This window comes from Lagenorhynchus albirostris, chromosome 6 (genome assembly GCF_949774975.1).
Source record: "Lagenorhynchus albirostris chromosome 6, mLagAlb1.1, whole genome shotgun sequence".
Taxonomy (NCBI): Eukaryota; Metazoa; Chordata; class Mammalia; order Artiodactyla; family Delphinidae; genus Lagenorhynchus; species Lagenorhynchus albirostris.
The window spans coordinates 72793580-72810806 of record NC_083100.1 but is presented as its reverse complement, the minus strand read 5'-3'; the positions used below and the strand labels follow the sequence as shown (position 1 = coordinate 72810806).

Below are 17227 nucleotides of genomic sequence, written 5' to 3'. Positions count from 1 at the left end.
TCATAATATGTGCTTTGTTTTGTTGTAAATATTTGCATAATATTTTAGTGAAACCTGTTGATTGTAAAGAACAAAGACTCACTAAAGGCAAAACAGGAAAAGAATGGGTTAAGGGTGATTATAAGTAACAAATCTCTCAAAGCGATATCTGCACTCCCATGTATATTGTGTCACTGTTCTCAATAGCCAAGATATGGAAACATCCTAAATGTCCATCAGGCAGATGAATGGATGAAAAAGATGTTGTATATATACACAATGGAATATTATTCAACCATGAAACAGGAGGATAGCCTACAATTTGCAACAACATGGACGGACCTTCAGCACATTACGCTAAGTGAGCACATTATGCTAAGTGAGATAACTCAGACAGAGAAAGACAAGTACTGTATGATATTACTTATATGTGGGATCTAAAGAAAGTCAAACTTCAGGACTCCCCTGGCGGTCCAGTGGTTAAGATTCCACGCTTCCAATGCAGGGGGTGTGAGTTTGCGCCCTCGTTGGGGAACTAAGAATCCACATGCCGTGTGGCACGGTCAAAAATAATAAAATAAAAATAAATTTAAAAGTCAAACTTCTAAAAATCAGGGTAAATGCTTGTTATGAGGGGATGGGGGTAGGGAAATATGATTGATGTTTAAGGCTACAAACTTGCAATGAGTGGCAAATTAGCCATAGAGATCTAATATACAGCATAACGAATATAGACAATAGTGCAATATAATTATGTAATGTGATAAATATCACTACAATGGCAATCATATGGCAATATATAAATGTATCAAAGTAACACACTGTATACCTTAAATTAACACGTTATATGTCAAGTATATTTAATTTTTAAAAAATATCAAGGAACAATAAAAAAATGAATTATAGGGGCTTCCCTGGTGGCGCAGTGATTGAGAGTCCGCCTGCCGATGCAGGGGACACGGGTTCGTGCTCCGGTCCGGGAAGATCCCACATGCTGCGGAGCGGCTGGGCCCGTGGGCCACGGCCGCTGAGCTTGCGCGTCCGGAGTCTGTGCTCCGCAACGGGAGAGGCCACGGCAGTGAGACGCCCGCGTACCGCAAAAAAAAAAAATAAAATAAAAAAAAAGGAAAGGATTATATTCTGTCTTCATGGGGAGAATAAAAACCCAGAAAACATTAGGACCAAGGCAGCTGTTCTCTCTGGCTCACTTGGTCTCTCATTTCCAAATTTCCAGGGGAAAAAAAATCTGATTGGTATTAGTATAGGTTATGGGTCAACGGTCAGCCAATGGATTGGCTACATTTGTATCGGGTCCCCACCAGGGTTGATTCCATAGCCAGATGAAAGGTCATGAGGCATGCAGGACTGCTTACTTCAAGGGCTATGCATATAGGTACTTGAAAACATGTCTATTATACTTACCAGATGTTTGATGCCTTTCTGATTTTATGAAGTTGTTAAATTTGCATGATTCTATGGTGTTCCAAAAGACAGAGCAACCTGGATGCTTTCGATGGAAAAAAATGTAGGCAACCCTTATTTAAACTGCTTCACAAAGCTGAGTTTCAACTGATATCCCCAATATACAGAATTTTATAGCCTTAGCTCTGAATATGATGACTTCAAGCCAAAGCACATGCAGCCAGTTCTTTTCACACAGGTCCCCTCCCTCATAGAGGAGTAGAGATAGATCCTGATAGAGATGAGATCTGAGACCTTTCTCTCTTAGCAGATTACATGGCAGAAACCTCTACTCTGTTCTGCCATACATTACCTCACTTTTCCACACTGAACCTCTAGTCCATCTTTTTCTAATTACCTCCCAACATTACTGATTCTAATTTTTCATTGTTGGAAGTCAAATTCTTCCAAAGACTACACGGATTCATGACTGTTGGCTTTTCTTAGTGTGGGAGGCACTTCAGTAGACCAAGGCACTATGGAGGCTAAGGTCATTACCATGACATGTATCTGATCCTTTAGGAGAGAAGGCTCATACGCTATATAACTATACCACGGGGTAGAGAGTTTTAAATGCCAAGGTAATACACTAAATCAAAAATCATCCTCTCCAGAGGCGGGTAAGATCAGGAAATTTTCAGAAAAGGCTTTACAGGTTTAATGGTTTATTTGGCTGGGCCTCTAAAGGCAGGGGAGGATTTGCATATTCAGAGAATGTGCTGGAGGTGGGATACAGCCAATTCTGCAATCCTGAGTAGAATTATTATTAAGCTCTAGCATCCTCTCCCAGGACAAGTTTATTCCACTGCTCTCTTTCCCTCATTTGCCACCTGCCTGTGTTTTAACATTCCTTTTAAAAACAAACAACACCTCCCCACCCCCAAGCAGTGTGTTTGTGGAGTTCTTATCTTAACTGCTCCCACCTCCTCCATAGGCATCCAAGAATGAGAAAAGAGACAGTGTTTCCGCTTCTTTCTTTTCCTTGCTTCCTCTGCTATTCTTTGTCAGAAATTCACTACTAGTCATTATGGGCTAATGTGAAAATAACAAACATTGGAAAGTTACAAAGTTTTCATAATCATGAAGGGTTCAGGTTGACTTCTTTCTGAGACAGTAATTTAAAAGTTCCCCTGAATTTCTGCTGTTTACTTTTGTTCTTGAGGATGCCCCCACAGTCGGCTGAGCAGAGGCCCTGCTTCCTATCTCAATTTCCCAGCAGTTAGTTCCACCAAGGTAGTGTGGCTAGCAGGTGAAATGCTTCCCCTTCACATGTAAATAATTTGCATTTCTATGGACCCTCGGGGTGGGAGACAATGGTTTCTACTCTTCACTGGAAATCTGGAATTGAGGCATTGCAATTTGCAAGTAAAGGGAACTTTTGTAGAGGAGAACTTTATTGGCAAAAAGAGTTAGGGTTTTGAGGGCAAAGAGCACAATCTTCAGAATCATTTGAGTAGTATTCAAGGGCAGAACATCGGTAGTGAAAAAATAGAAGCTGCAAGAAATTCCTTTCAAATTGTTTCTTGCTGAAAAGAAAAGCCTATAGATGGATATGGAGGGAGAAGGATAGTGGTGTTACCAAAGATCAGATATTTGTAAGGTGTAGGAAAAAAATTTTGAAGGAGAGGATGTAACTCATGATCTAAGAGAGCAATTATAATCAATGGAGGAAAATTCTGGGGTGGGAGGATGGCCAATGTTTAGGAGCACAAGTGGAGTGTGAGCTTGGAACAAAAGGCTGTCACCCTTTTCAGCCAGGACTGAAGGAAGTGATGAAGTGTGAAAATTGAGACTGAGATTTAGGAAAGTTAAGCTGAGAAACCTCGTGGTGGATGCCTCAGTCAAGTAGGAGGCAAGATCACTTGCAGAACTGGAAGAAGACCAAGTAGAGTGGAGGCCTGAGGAGGGCAGAAATAGGACAGATATGGGAGAAGTGCCCTGAATAATGTCCTTAGATCAGTATTCTGGATAATCACCCTCCTGATGAGGAAAGGAATTTAGAGAATCAGTGAAGACCCAGCCAAGTCTGGATAGCATAAACTTTTAGTGGAACAAAATGATTTCTTTATCCAGCAATGCTTGGTTGTAGAGGAGCAACTTCAAAAGAAACCTTTCACTGAAGCATGAGAATTACCAATAATAATAATAATAATAATAATAATGTTGATTGACAACATCTTAAGGGACATTTTTCATGGTGGATTTTAGTAACATTTTAATCATTAGAAACATGAAATACACAATATCAAAATACTCATCAAACATGTGATCTGAGAAAAATGCAAAAAGAAAAGATTAATGGAGTAAAAAAATCAGTTAGTTCTTGTTTTCTTCTTTCTTTGCTAGCCTAAGGCAAGGAAAAAGGAAATATTAATGTTTTCCTTTCCACTCAACACATCTTCCATGATTATAAAAATAAAAAAACCCCAAGTCATTGGTATATTGTGAGTACATTAAATATGAGTCTTATTTATAAAAATGTGCATTTTACTTTTCCTATTCTCCTATAAACAAACACCAAAAAGAAAGCAAAAGGAAGAAATTGAAAGCATGATGAGCTAATTTCCATGATGGCAAGGCATGAGACAGCACTCCAATTCTGATTTCTTCCCAGTTCTGGAAATATTTAGGGGGAACACTCATGTTCAGCTGTTTTGTTCCACAGTCCAACCCTTCATAGGATTATCAACGATGTACAATTTTACTACAAATTGTGAAAGATGTTTTTCTTTTCTTTTCTTTTTTTTTGAAAGATGTTTTTCTAATCAACGTACCAGGTTAACAATTCTTATCTATTTTTGTAATTTTCAATTATGGTAAGATAAAAACCAAAAGCAAATCATATTATCCAACTTAAAATTCAGGACAGTAGTTAGACATATGTAGCTTGCACACATATTAATCTGTTTCTCTCAACAAAATATTTGTAATTTCCAAAATCCTATCAGCATTTTCACACAATATGGTCCCTCCAACTTGAAGGGCAATAACATAAACACAGTCTTCTTTCTAAAGAAACTAGTATAAAAATAGCAAAATCACCAAAAGGAAGGAACATAAGAATATCAATGAGTATATCATAGGCAATATGCTTAAAAGCCTAATATGTTCATGAAGTCCTACTTTAATAGCTAGTATCTAAATATGAAAGTTATTTACAAAAAAAAATTGCTATTGACAAACTAGAACAAAGTGACTTTAAATGAAAGCAAAGCACTTGTAGTTAAAGCTCCAGATTTTTTGTGTGATTCCATCTCTCAGTTAATTTCTTTATCAAATTTAGAGATAAACTGGGAAATACCTAGAAAACAAAATCCATCAACTGTAATCTATTTCCTTTACTCCCTTGTGAAATTATCAGAAGACGTGCAGGATCAACTCTATCACCTGTGTCTTTCCCAACCCTGTAAACTCTTAGGGGAAAGACCATGTACCTGTCAAGCTAATAGTGCAGAATGTACACATAGATGGGTGTTTAATACATATCCTTCAATGGAGAGATTAGAGGTTTTCTCTGGGAAGCGGGGAACACATTATCTCATGCATTGACTCAATGACATCCACCATACAATACGTCAGCCTGTTTCCTCATCAAAATATCATCCAAAGGAAATCATCTTTGGGTCTCCTTTAAGTCTTTAGACCCCAAATTTTGAGGCAAGATCCACCCAAGGGAAGGGGGAGTGGTTGGGAAGAACAAGTAGAATTCATGTGGATCAGTGACGTCAGGAAGAAGCAATGATTTAAAGGATGGGGTGCAAACTCACCTGGTGAAGCAGAAGCTGCACACATGTCAAAGTTCAAAGGGCAGAGGCTGAGGGACTCCCCAGTCGCAGGAAAAGTGAAACGCCCACTCCCAGGCTCTCAAGGATTCGTATAGTGGCTCAGCTGTCCCCGCCTTTGACGCGACGGACAAACCCTACCATGCACAGCTGCTGTTGCCAGGAAGGCAAAGCGAAAGCTGCCCCAATTTCAGAGCCAGCACTCGGGAATCCCCCGGTAGTTCTTTCCCCCACCCTCTCCCGCGCCCAAAGCCAGAGATACCTTCATCCTTACTCCTCACCGTTTCCAGGCCCTCTAGCTCTTAACGGCATCGGTCTCTATGGCGACCTGAAACCTCAGTTCCCATTGGTCAGTTCAATATGAGGGCCGGGCCAATGGGGAGGGCCAGCCTTTTCCTTCCTACCAATGGGATTGGCAGGGAGCAGGTCCGGAGACGGCGGCGTGCTGACGTTCCCGGGAGCCTGGGGCTGGCTGGGCAGGCGGGCTGGCGGCTGGGCGGGCGGCGGCGGCCTCTGGGCAGTAGAGGGGGCTCCGGGGCTGAGTCCGCGTCGACGCCGGCCGCGGAGGCGGCACCATGGGCAAGGGGTAGAGGGGCAAGTTGGCCACCGCCGCCGTCGGGGGTGGTGGGCGAGCCGCTTTGGGGTAGGGGGCGGGAGGGGGAGGGAGGGGCGGGCAGTCGCTCGGCCGCGGCACTTTTTTAATTTTTTCGGGTGCCGCAGCGGCGACCCCTCGGCGCCGATGTTCCTGATCCCCGGAGCGACGACGGCTGCTGCCTAACCTGGAAAGTAAGTGTGCGGGCTCGCGGGAGGGCGCGGAGACTCCTGCCCACGAGACCCCCGGCCCTCGCCCCGTCGCGCCGGAGCCACGACCTGCCTGCGAGGGGCGCGGGGCAGGGAGGGAGGGAGACGGGGACGGGCGCCTCCCTCCCGTTACTCCGTCCCCACCGCCTCGCGGCCGCCTCGGCTTTCCTGCCCCGCCTCGTGTTTCTGCCCGCACTAGCCTGCCTGCTCCCCTCCCCCCGGCAGGCGCACAAGTTTCACCCTCCATTTGCTTTTCCCTGCGATTATTCTGCCCCGGTATCCCCTACATGCCGCGCACGACCCCTCCCCACGTTGGCCTTCTTGGATCTAGGGCCCCCAGCCCCAAACTTGAGTGCCACGCCGAGCCCTCCTGGACGTCTGCTCGGAGGCTTCCCAGCTCCTGCCCGCCTGGCACTCTGCTCCGCGCCCCCAACACCCCTGGGCGCCCGCCTTCTCCAGCCCTCGGGGCTGTCCGTCCCTCTCTCTCTAGCCCCAACTCCCGCTTCTTGGCCCCCTCCCCTTCCTCCCACGTCCCTTCTGCCTGTACGGTCTTGTGTTTGCCCTCTGAGCCCCGCGCTCCTTGCCGGTCCTGCCCACCGCCCAGTCCAGTGCGCCCCTCTCCCCTCACCGCCTATCCTCACGCTCCACCCCTCCCGGTTCTCCAGCCCCAAGCTTCCCCGCCTGCCCTCTTGCGCTGCCGCTTCCTTCTCTCCCTGCCAGGAGTTGAAGAGGAGCTGCGGCACCCACCCACCCGCCCCCCCTCCGGCGGAACGAGTGTCCCTGCCCGCCGCTGGGGCTGCTCAGGCCTCTCTTCTTTTCCCCCCCCGGGAAGCGAGGGGGTGAGCGGCTGGGCTGAGATTTGGCTGCGTGTTGGCTGAGTGCGACAGCGAGCTCGGGCAGTAGAGGCGCCGCGGCGGCCGTGGCCGCGCGGGGCGCAGCAATAAGCAGGTGTGTGTGTCCGGGGGGAACGTGCACCGCGGGCTCCTCGGCTGGCGACAGATTGTGCAGGAATGCGAGGAATGCACCAAGGGCATAGTCCACACGACCCGCCGCGTCAGAACTAGCGCCTTCCTGGTCCAGCTCTCGCCGAGCAGCCAGAGGTCACCGGAGCATCTTCGGAGCTGGTGAGCCTCGCTCCACTCCTCTCCTCCCCTTGCTTTTCTCCATGCGGCAGAGAGGGCGGCGGAGAGGAAGCCCGGCAGTTCGGGCTTCAGATAGCCTTTCTTCTGGGATTTTGGTGCGTTGGTCTCCAGGACCGTGAATTTCGGGCCGATGGTGGTGTAGCCAAGGTTATAGATAATTGCACGAGGTTCTTGGCGAGTTTGGTTTGCAAGGTTTGAATAGTGCCTGACTTTTACGAGGGTTTTTTGAAAACCTGCAGGAAAGGGTGCCGAAGGTTCTTAGAGTAAAAAGCTTGCCGCTAACGTAATTTTAGCTCTATCAAAAAATGTCTGTTAATGCTCATGGATGGGGATATAGTTCAAGAAAGAACTTGAATGCATCACTTTGCTGTCATAAAAATTGTAATTTTTTCCTTGCATACTGGGCTGTGTTGGGACCTCTTATAATACATAATGAATAGAAACAGAGAAGCAGTGTTTGGTCAGCGATGGGACAGATAGGACTGTCTGGCACAGTTCAATTCAGGGCGTGTCAGTTACCATTGGAAGTAACATGGGTACTACAAGATCATGTATATTTCAAGATGTAATTTATTAGTTGAGGTCACAGTTCTTTTTTTTTGGTTCCCAAATTTGACCGAAAAATAAAAATACAGCTCTACAACTTATAAAGAATGGTAATTGTGTATAAATCCGAAGTGATTAGTATACAGTTTCAATGAAATTTTATTTTCCTTAATGCAGAAAAGCAAATTTTTGACAGAAGTTGCTTTTCTAGAATTGGGCTTAGATTCTCTTATTTTAAAAGGTAAAGTAGAAGACTGCTTCTCTTTTTGAATGTAGTATATTATTGTAGAAAGTATCCTCATTTCTGGTACCTGTGAAACAGTTGTGGAAAATGGTAACATGAAAATGAGAACAATTGATGTCCAAAATAAGTGTTTCTGGATTTGGAAAAGCATGCTATGTGTGCTTTTATTTGACACAATTTTCTTTGGAGGTTGAATTTACTCTAAGCCTCTCCACACTTGGCTATTTTGTATCAGATTCAGGAAAATAATAAGTTGATTGTCCAGCTGTCTTCTAACACTACTGTGTAGGGATCAAGGGCGTTGAAAATATACGAGCCTTTTATTTACTTAAGAACCCAATGGAAAGGAAAAATAGAAAAGGAAAAAAAACTTTGTGCTGGGTAAGGTTGTGTCTTTTGGCTGCTACATTGTTTTTCAGGTATGTTCGTAATTAGTGGACCTCCTAATTTAGAGATTTAGCTCTAAATGAGAGTTAGTAACACTGTGTAGGATATTGGGAAGTGTTTGGAGATGCCAACAGGAAACTTATGTAACACAGTCCTCACAGCAGAATTTAACACGTGCATATTTGATTTGATGTGAAGATTAGAAAGTAAAAGCACATTGAGTTTCTCTGCCACATTAGAAATCGAAATAGCCCGTTCAGGTATATAGAGAATGTGTGTGTGTGTGTGTGTGTGTGTGTGTGTGTGTGTGTGTGTGTGTGTGTGTGTGTGTGTGTGTGTGTGTGTATGAATGATTGGCTGTACAAATAGTTTTACATGCTTTAAGTAAAGGTAGGCTTTCAGTTAGAAATATATTCTATTTGTTACAGATATTTGAAGGGAGGAAGTTTTGAAACTGGTGATCATTCACAGTAAAATGACATGAACTGTTTCGATCAGAGTGCGTTTCCTCCCCAACCCCACTATTACATAAGAGAAGGTAGCTGCGTTACGTGTCTTATGTATGATGTAGAAGATTCTAACTTGGGGGGCGAAACATCCAGTTATCTGAATTCTTACCTGTACTGTCTTTGGAGGGAGATAGAGGAGCCACAGTGGAGATGGAAAGCATGAGAGAAGGTAAGCAGAAAGTAGGAGCAGCTGGCGTTCATGGGGGGGGAAAGGGCTGTTGCTGCATTTACAAGCTGAATAAACCAAATCTAATTATGTGAGTAGTTCTGACACAATTTGAATTTAAGGAAACTACTACCAAACTGAGTTCAATAAAAACTTTAGCAATTGTATGACCTTGAGTATCTGGATTGTCTATATTAAGTCAGAATTGCAATTTTCTTTGTTTTCTATACAAATTGGGAAAGTAAATTTAACTTAAAACTTTAAAATTTATTTAATTTTTAAAATCCAATTATTGCCAGTTTTCAAACTGAGTTATTTCCTTGCTGTTGACCAGGGGTTGATTTAAATAGAGAATTTTCATACCCTCGATGATGCTGATCATTTAAGTCCAGTGCCTCACCTTACTACTTTGAAATATTAAGGTATTTTGAGAATGCTCCATAAGCTAATTTTTTTTTCTGTTCCAGTCAAGAGGTATGCCCATAATTTGCTTCATTTTAAAATGGACATTATTCCTTTGTTTTTAACTGGAAGATGAAGTAGAGGTTATTCTAGGGTTCTTCTAGGGCTTAATCATTCATGGAATTGTATGTCACTTTGGGAAGTTGCCTTCACACCTTCAGTGTACTGGGAGATAATTACTTCCTCAATGTGTTAAATGGTTTTGTAGTGCTTTTCCTGCACTGAAGGGGGAAGAAGAATCTAATTCATGACACCAATAGACTGGATATGTTAGGAATATTAAGTAACTATTTCATGCCCAAAATGTAACTACAAATAGCTGCAAACAGAGAGAAACAGAGACAAAGTAAAACTGGATGTAAGGCTTTGTATACTTCCAGTTAGTGATGATAACAGTTAGCAAGTTAGTTTGATGCCCAGCAGTGAAAAATAACAGACTTCTTCTAGGGTAAGGGCATCAGGCCCTAAGTCACAAACAGCAATAATTCACGTGCTTACTGGTTTCAGTTGAGAAGTTGTACAACATTCAAAAGTTGCTCCCACTGTCACTTCAGTAATTCAGTGGAATTATCTTCATCTTTTGGAGGCTGTGTTACCATAACTAAATTGGGGATGTTACATGATGGTGCTCTTCAGTTAAACTTAGAATGCTATAGACATTCCATTTGTCATTGGTCTGAGGAGTTTTTTTTAAATTATAATTTAGATTTATTTGATAAATTCATTTATTAAAATAAATTTGATATACCAATATATTTGATATACTAATAAATGTTGGCTACATTGATGATAATTTCATTATTCATAGTCTTGATAATATAGTTTATTATGACTCATATATAGTGATTCATTGCGGGTGATAAAATGTCATTAGACATTGCACTGTACATTTTTAATACTATAAAATACATAAATTAAAATGTGGAAGTGTCTGAATTATTTTAAATCATATCGTTGTGAAGCATTTTTCATGAACTGAATAATGCCTGATGATTGGTTAGATGCCCATTCCTGTAGGCTGATATACAATATAGCCCTCACAAAGTCCAGAACTCACAAATAAAGGATGGGGAGGGAGAGGGTCAGGGGAACCAGTAACCCTTTTTTCATCAACAGCCAAGGCATGTTTAACTTCTATAGTTATTGTCTTATTCAGTATGAATTTAGTGAGTTACAAACATCCAAGGGTGTTTATTCTGCTCTTCCTTAATCTGGATCCCTGTGTCGTCCCTGCCCGCCCCAACACACACGTACCACTACCACTACCAATGCATCTGTCTGCTTGGAGAGGTGGAAAAAGCCCCCTTTCAGGGACCACTTACATGGAATATAGAAGTTGGTGCCTAGTGTTCCAGGTTGAATTTAGAGCAGATGTGGGGTTTTGTCATAAAAATGATTATATTTTTATGAAAGTTATGTAAAATGTGAGGTTGAAGAGGGGCTATCAGAGTACCATGCAGGCTTTGGGGGCCTGGCCTCGACCTTAGAATATAATTTTTCATGGACACCCACAGCCTATTTACAAATATACTTTTAAAACAGTGGGTAGGTGGTATCTGAAATTCTGGTCCACTGTAAGCTCTCTCTTTAATTGCAAACATGAGAAGGAGGTGAAAAGCACCCTAAGCCAGAAATTAGGAGATCTGCCATTAAACCTTATGACCTCCACAAACCATTTCATATTTGGGTTACAGCTTCCTACTTTTAAAAGCACAGGTTTTGGATTGCATTGATCTAAGATATATTTCAACTCAAGGTTCCCAAAGTTGTCAGGGTTTTTTTGTATTTTGTTTTAAGAAAAAAGGTTTCATAGGCATTGCTGTATATAATCATTCCTATTTTCCCTTCTACCCCAAATCATAACAACAGGAAGTTGGGGTTCTCTTTTGAGACTTTTGAATCTCCTTCATGTTCATCTTAAATAGCTTTTTTTTCTTTAACAGTATAATTTTGGGAAGTGAGGGGAAGGGAATAAACCATATAATGCTTTGAAGGTCTCTGTCTACCCCCACCCCAGTTCAAGGTGAACCAAGGTACCTTAGGCCAGGGAAAGTCTTTGGGATTTTACCTTCACACAGAGCGAAGCCCATGAGAAGTGTCATTATAAGGCAGTGAGGTGTTGTAGTTAGCAGCCAGAGTGTCATGGTTCAATTCTGCCTCTTCTGTTTGCTAGGTGTGTAACTTGGTAAATTATCTAACCTCTCTGGATCTCATTTTGCTCATCTGTAAAACAGAATGACAAAAGTATCCACCTCATATTGTTGTTGTGAGGACTAAATGAGTTAATACATGTAAAGCACTTACAACAGGGCCTGGCTTAGGGCCAGCTCATAATACATTTAAGTCGTTTTTATTCTTCCATTGTGGTACTTAATGATGCTTTCTGTAGCATCTACTATATGCCAGGCAAATTACTGGCATGTTTTCTGTGATCTTAGTCAATATGATTATGAATCTAAATAGGATCTTGTGGGGAAGAAATAAACTACTGAAGAAAAATTATTATGAGCTTGATAGTTTGCAAGAGATTGCTTTTAAAGAAGAGAATCCAGCAAAATATATCAACTAAGGGCCTTTTTAAAATAGGGAAGTTAGACCTTGTTCGGCAGGCAGTACTTAGAGGCATGTAAACACCACTAATGTGTAGGAGGTTGGGTAAACACATCTTAATCAACTGTTACGTTTAAAAGGTAAAGACTGATAGTATTATACACTTGCAAAATGTAAAATATACCTTTTAAATGTGTATGCAACTATTGCATTTGTAATTCTAAGTGGTAGTCATTTTATAAAATGTCTTTGCTAGTCAACATGTGAAGAAAGTGTTAGTGTTAACCAATTATGGACTAAAAGGCACGTTGTAAATAAACTCTTTAAGCTGCCTTTTCTCTCTGAAGTTCACACTTGAAATTGGCAGGAAACTACCAAAGCAAGAAAAACTAGAAGAAAAGTTTGGAAAATACTTGATGTAAACAAAAAGACAGTGGTTTAATAGATGTAGTCTCTAGTCCTAGACCTGGCCGTATCACCAAGCTGGTGTGTGTGCCATGAGCAAGTCATTTAACTCCTCTGGTCTCTGGTTTTCTCATCTTATGAAATGAAGGTGTTGGACCAGATGCTCTCTAGAGTCCTTCTAGTGCTTATATTTCACTTCTCTTAGCACAGCCAGCATTCTCATTCTGTTGTATTTTTTCCTCAGCAAGAATGTACTGTCTTCTCAAGAATTTATTACAATTTGCCCTTTGGGTTAAGGGGAGAAAATTGAAGTTATACATATGAAACGCTCAGCTTCTAAAAATATAAATGTTGCAGCCAGACAAACATTTGTTCCCATAATGGCTGAGTTAGTGGCTACCTTCTTGGACTTATTTGTTAACAAACCAGTCTGCTGTGCACATTTGAGGCTCAAGCCCTTGTTGAGGCTAAATTTTCCAGAAGTTGGATAGAAATAGAAGGGAAGTTAATTTAGGTGGTGGTTAGATGGGACTGGTCTTGTTAAAATGAGAAAGGTTCATTTACCATTTGCTTTGGTTCGATTTCCCCTAAAAGGTTTGATTTGTCCTCAAAGAAATTAAGCAACCGAGACAGAGTTGTTCCTCTGGAAAAACTGTTGCTTTTCCGTAAACAGAACTCATTGATCTATATCTCATTATAGAATATAGGTCGTTTCATTTAACTCTGGTTTTTTAGTGCATGGCCAACCAACCAGTGTTCAGAAATTGCAGCATATTTCAACAGGATGATATTTTACTTAGATTTGTGCTCTTGTGTCTGTGGTTTTTTTTTTTTTAAGCAATTAAAAAATCCAGCAAAGAGATTTTCTCCTAGATCCTGCTCTCCCCCACAAAGGGGGAAAAATTCCTATAGAACTTACATATGTATACCTCCATATACAGTAATTTAAAAATATTGAGATTGACTATCTCCCTTTGCTAATACAATAAGTACATTATTTTCAAAAAGGAGAATCAGTTATACTACTAATACATGCAATATTGGTTGAATTCTCAGTATGATCAAAGTAAACACTTGAACAGGCTCTTAAGTTTCTATACCTTCAAGAGAATTGTAAACACTCAAAGTGGAAACCAGTAATAACCACTTTGCAGTGAGGTTCATCATATTGTCTGACACCTGCAACCTGGATTGAATGGGGAACAAGGACTAACCTAGTTAGAATAACTTCTTAGTCCTAAGTACCACCAGGGGTCCAAGTGAGGGGACTGAACACAATTAGCACTTCAGATATTTGCTGGAGTCCTACTGTGTGTGAAGAATTGTGTTTTCTTTTATATACCTCTTATTTAAAAAGATACATGATTCATTTTGGTTCCATTTAGTCATCATTCATTTGTCCCCTGCTCTGTATGAGACTCAGTGGCCTCATGGCCAAAAGATGAGTTTCCCTAGGGAGTTTTATAGTCTATGTTGAATTCAGTATTCTCCATCTTTGAGGAAGCTGTGATTAATTTTACCATTTAGTTGGTAAAGATAATACACATGAACTGGAAAAAATTCTTCTAGAAAACTTTGGTATATAAATAAACATGCAAAATTGTTCTGTAAGTATTGAGGATGAGCTGTAAAATGACTTTGTATTCACTAGGTTTTAGCTAAACCTACTTTCTAGGTGTGTTATGTGATACGTTACCAGAATCTAGATAGACAGCTGTGTTAACCACTGTCAGCGGCTTTCTTTGGAAAAAGGCTGCATTTGAAAAAGTGCTCCCTACCAGTAATAATAGTGATTTCAGAAAAGACTTTAATCATGAACTTGATTATTTGGTTTATATTTCTTGAAGTACTTTACCTCATAGCCTATGTAAAATAATTGGTCACAACGAAAATGCATTATTTATGAAGAACCATAATTTATGCCTTAAGACCTGCCATTTTAAGTAAGTTCTTTTTTTCGTTTTCATATAGCATTACTCTGGTTTATTGTGTTTTCTGCTTTTCTTTATTCTTTATACAATTTATATGCCTTTATAAGTCCAAACTTACTATCTATTATTGAAAATACTCCCTTTTGTTGTTACGGATAAACAGAAGAATGTTTTGAAAATCTCTTGAGACATCTGCTAGAATAAATGGTCTCATTGAATCTTACCTGGAACCTCAGACTGATGCACTGATGGGAATTTTCCACTTATTGTCAGTTTGTTAATGAGTGAATAAGCAGCAAAGTCAGTTTTTAAAAAGCACTGAAAGAGGAATCAGAAAACCCAATTGGACTTTCACAAGAACTGCTGTTATTTTGAGACCTGCAATAAGCAACTCAGCTGTTAAATGTCTAACTCAGACTGTCCACATATGAGAAATATGTGTCGGTCTGAAATCTTTGGACAATATATTGGCAGGTGTCAATCTTCCAAAATATTGTTTGAGTTACTTGATCAGAACTTTGAATGCAATTTTCCATAGAAACAGCATAAATCCATAAATCCATCATCCTAAGATGTAACTGGAGTATATCAGTTCCAAGTTCCTATGGTCCTTCTACTTCCCTGAGCTACTTGAGAACAGGGACTTTGTTTTTTTGCATGACTTAATCTTGACCTCCAGTCTTTCTGGATGCCTTAATTGAATGAATGGGTTTTTAATTCCAATCTTGGCATACCTTCACCTTCTACTCTAGGATAAACCTCTCCCTGCCTAATACCATCCCTCTTTCCTTTTGTAAACTACTTTTGTAAACCGTTTGGTCTTAGACACTCAAAACTATTTATTGTACATGTTTCAATGGAAAAACTGCATTCTGCCTTATTTAAACAATTACCTTTGTAATACAGTTTGGTAGATAAATAATTATGTCAAATTCCTTGCTGAAGACATTAATTAGAAAATCTTAAACAGACTGATTCATATTCATTATTCCCTGGATTATAACTATGGTGAGATGAGTTTACATAGCACGCTCTTTCTCAGAGTATTAATATGTAGCTGTGAAGCACCAAGACAAGCTTGGTCAGGTTTTGGCCATATAACGTGAGCAAACTTTCTGTGTCCTTGCCTTTTGTGAATTAGTAATATCTTTGTTATATTCAGCTGATGAGTTGAGGTGGAAAGTAGATGCATTTTTAAGCACATGAAGTCTTTCAAAGGAAAAAGTTAATAAAATAATACAAGCATAATTAGCACTATAAAATTACATAAACATTAATAGTCATAAAACAGGAAATTTCACAGCTTGTTTTTGATGTAGTGGGTGCAGCAAACCTTTGTTTGGTTTTAAAAGTGTAGTTAGAAACACTCTTAAACATTTTGGTGGTTCCTCCCCCAACCTCAAGTAATCACTGTGATAAAATTTGAATAAATTATAATTTTTAAAAATTAAACTTTTAATTGTGAGATGATTATGAACTCACAGTTCATAACTCACAGAACATGCAGTTATAAGCAATAATACACACATCCTGTGTACCCATTACCCATTTAACCCCAATGGTGACAGCTTGCGAAACCATAGAACAGTATCGCAGTCTGGATATTGACATCGATGCCATCAAGATACAGAACATTTCCATCACTCCAAGGGTCCTCGTGTGGCCCTTTTGCAGTCACACTTCCACTTCTCTTCCATCCTCACCCCCTCCTTAATCTCTAGCAACCACTAATTGTCCTCTTTCTATACATTATAGAAATATAATTTACTTATATAATTTCATCATTTCAAGAATGTTACATGAATGAAATCTACAGTATGTAACTTGAGAGTTTTTTGTATCTGTCTCCTCAGCATAATTTTTTAGAAATTCATGCAAGTTGTTACATGTATCAGTGTTCTCTCCTGTTTTATTGCTGTGTAGTATTCTATAATAAGAATGTACCACAGTTTGTTTAACCATTCACACTTTGAGGGACATCTGAATTTATTTTCAATTTACAGAGCTACTAGACATATCTCTATACAGGTTTTTATGTTATAAGTTTATATTTCTCTGAGGGAAATGCCCAGGAATGCAATTACTGGGTTAAATTATAATTTTTAAAGCTTCCTTTCTATAATTATACACTGAATTACATGTGACCTCGGTCATTTAAAAGTTAGATTTATAGTTTTGGTAAATTATGAAAACCGTATCTGTGAAACTGAGTCTTTTATCTTTTATTACCGAGTATTTTACAGATACTGCCTCCTACCTTATTTTTAGCAGAATCTCATCATTGATTTTATTTTGTTTCATTTTTTTATTGATGTACAGGTGATGGACAGTGTTATATAAGTTACAGGTGTACAATATAGTGATTCACAATTTTTAAAGATTATACTCCATTTACAGGTATTAAAAAATATTGGCTACATTCCCATGTTGTACAGTACATCTTTGTAGCTTATTTTATACCAAATAGTTTGTATTTCTTAATCCCCTGCCCCTATATTGCCCCTCCCACCTTCCTTCTCCCTATTGGATACAGAGAACTAGTTTGTTCTCTACATCTGTGAGTCTGCTTCTTTTTTGTTATATTCACTAGTTTGTTGCATTTTTTTAGATTCCATATATAAGTGGTATCATTGTCTTTCTCTGACTTATTTCACTTAGCATAATGCCCTCTAAGTTCATCCATGTTGGTGCAAATGGCAAAATTTTATTCTTTTTTATGGCTGAGTAGTATTCCATTGTATATATATACCACATCTTCTTTATCCATTTATTTACTGATGGGCACTTAGGTTGCTTCCATATCTTGGCAGTTGTAAATAATGCTATGAACATTAGTTTCATCATTGATTTTAAATGGAATTC

General features: G+C 40.1%; 1 protein-coding gene across 2 annotated transcripts in view; it reads left to right on the top strand.

Annotated features, from left to right (window-relative positions):
- The first annotated feature begins 5879 nt into the window (after positions 1-5879).
- Positions 5880-17227, top strand: part of PKP4 (plakophilin 4) — a 251769-nt gene continuing 240421 nt past the window's right edge. Inside the window, exon 1 of one of the 2 annotated variants that reach the window (XM_060152843.1) lies at positions 5880-6008. The gene's annotated coding sequence lies outside the window, so the exon portion shown is untranslated. Of the gene's footprint in view, positions 6009-6786; positions 7148-17227 lie in introns of those variants that run through there. The other variant, XM_060152842.1, reaches the window with a different exon arrangement.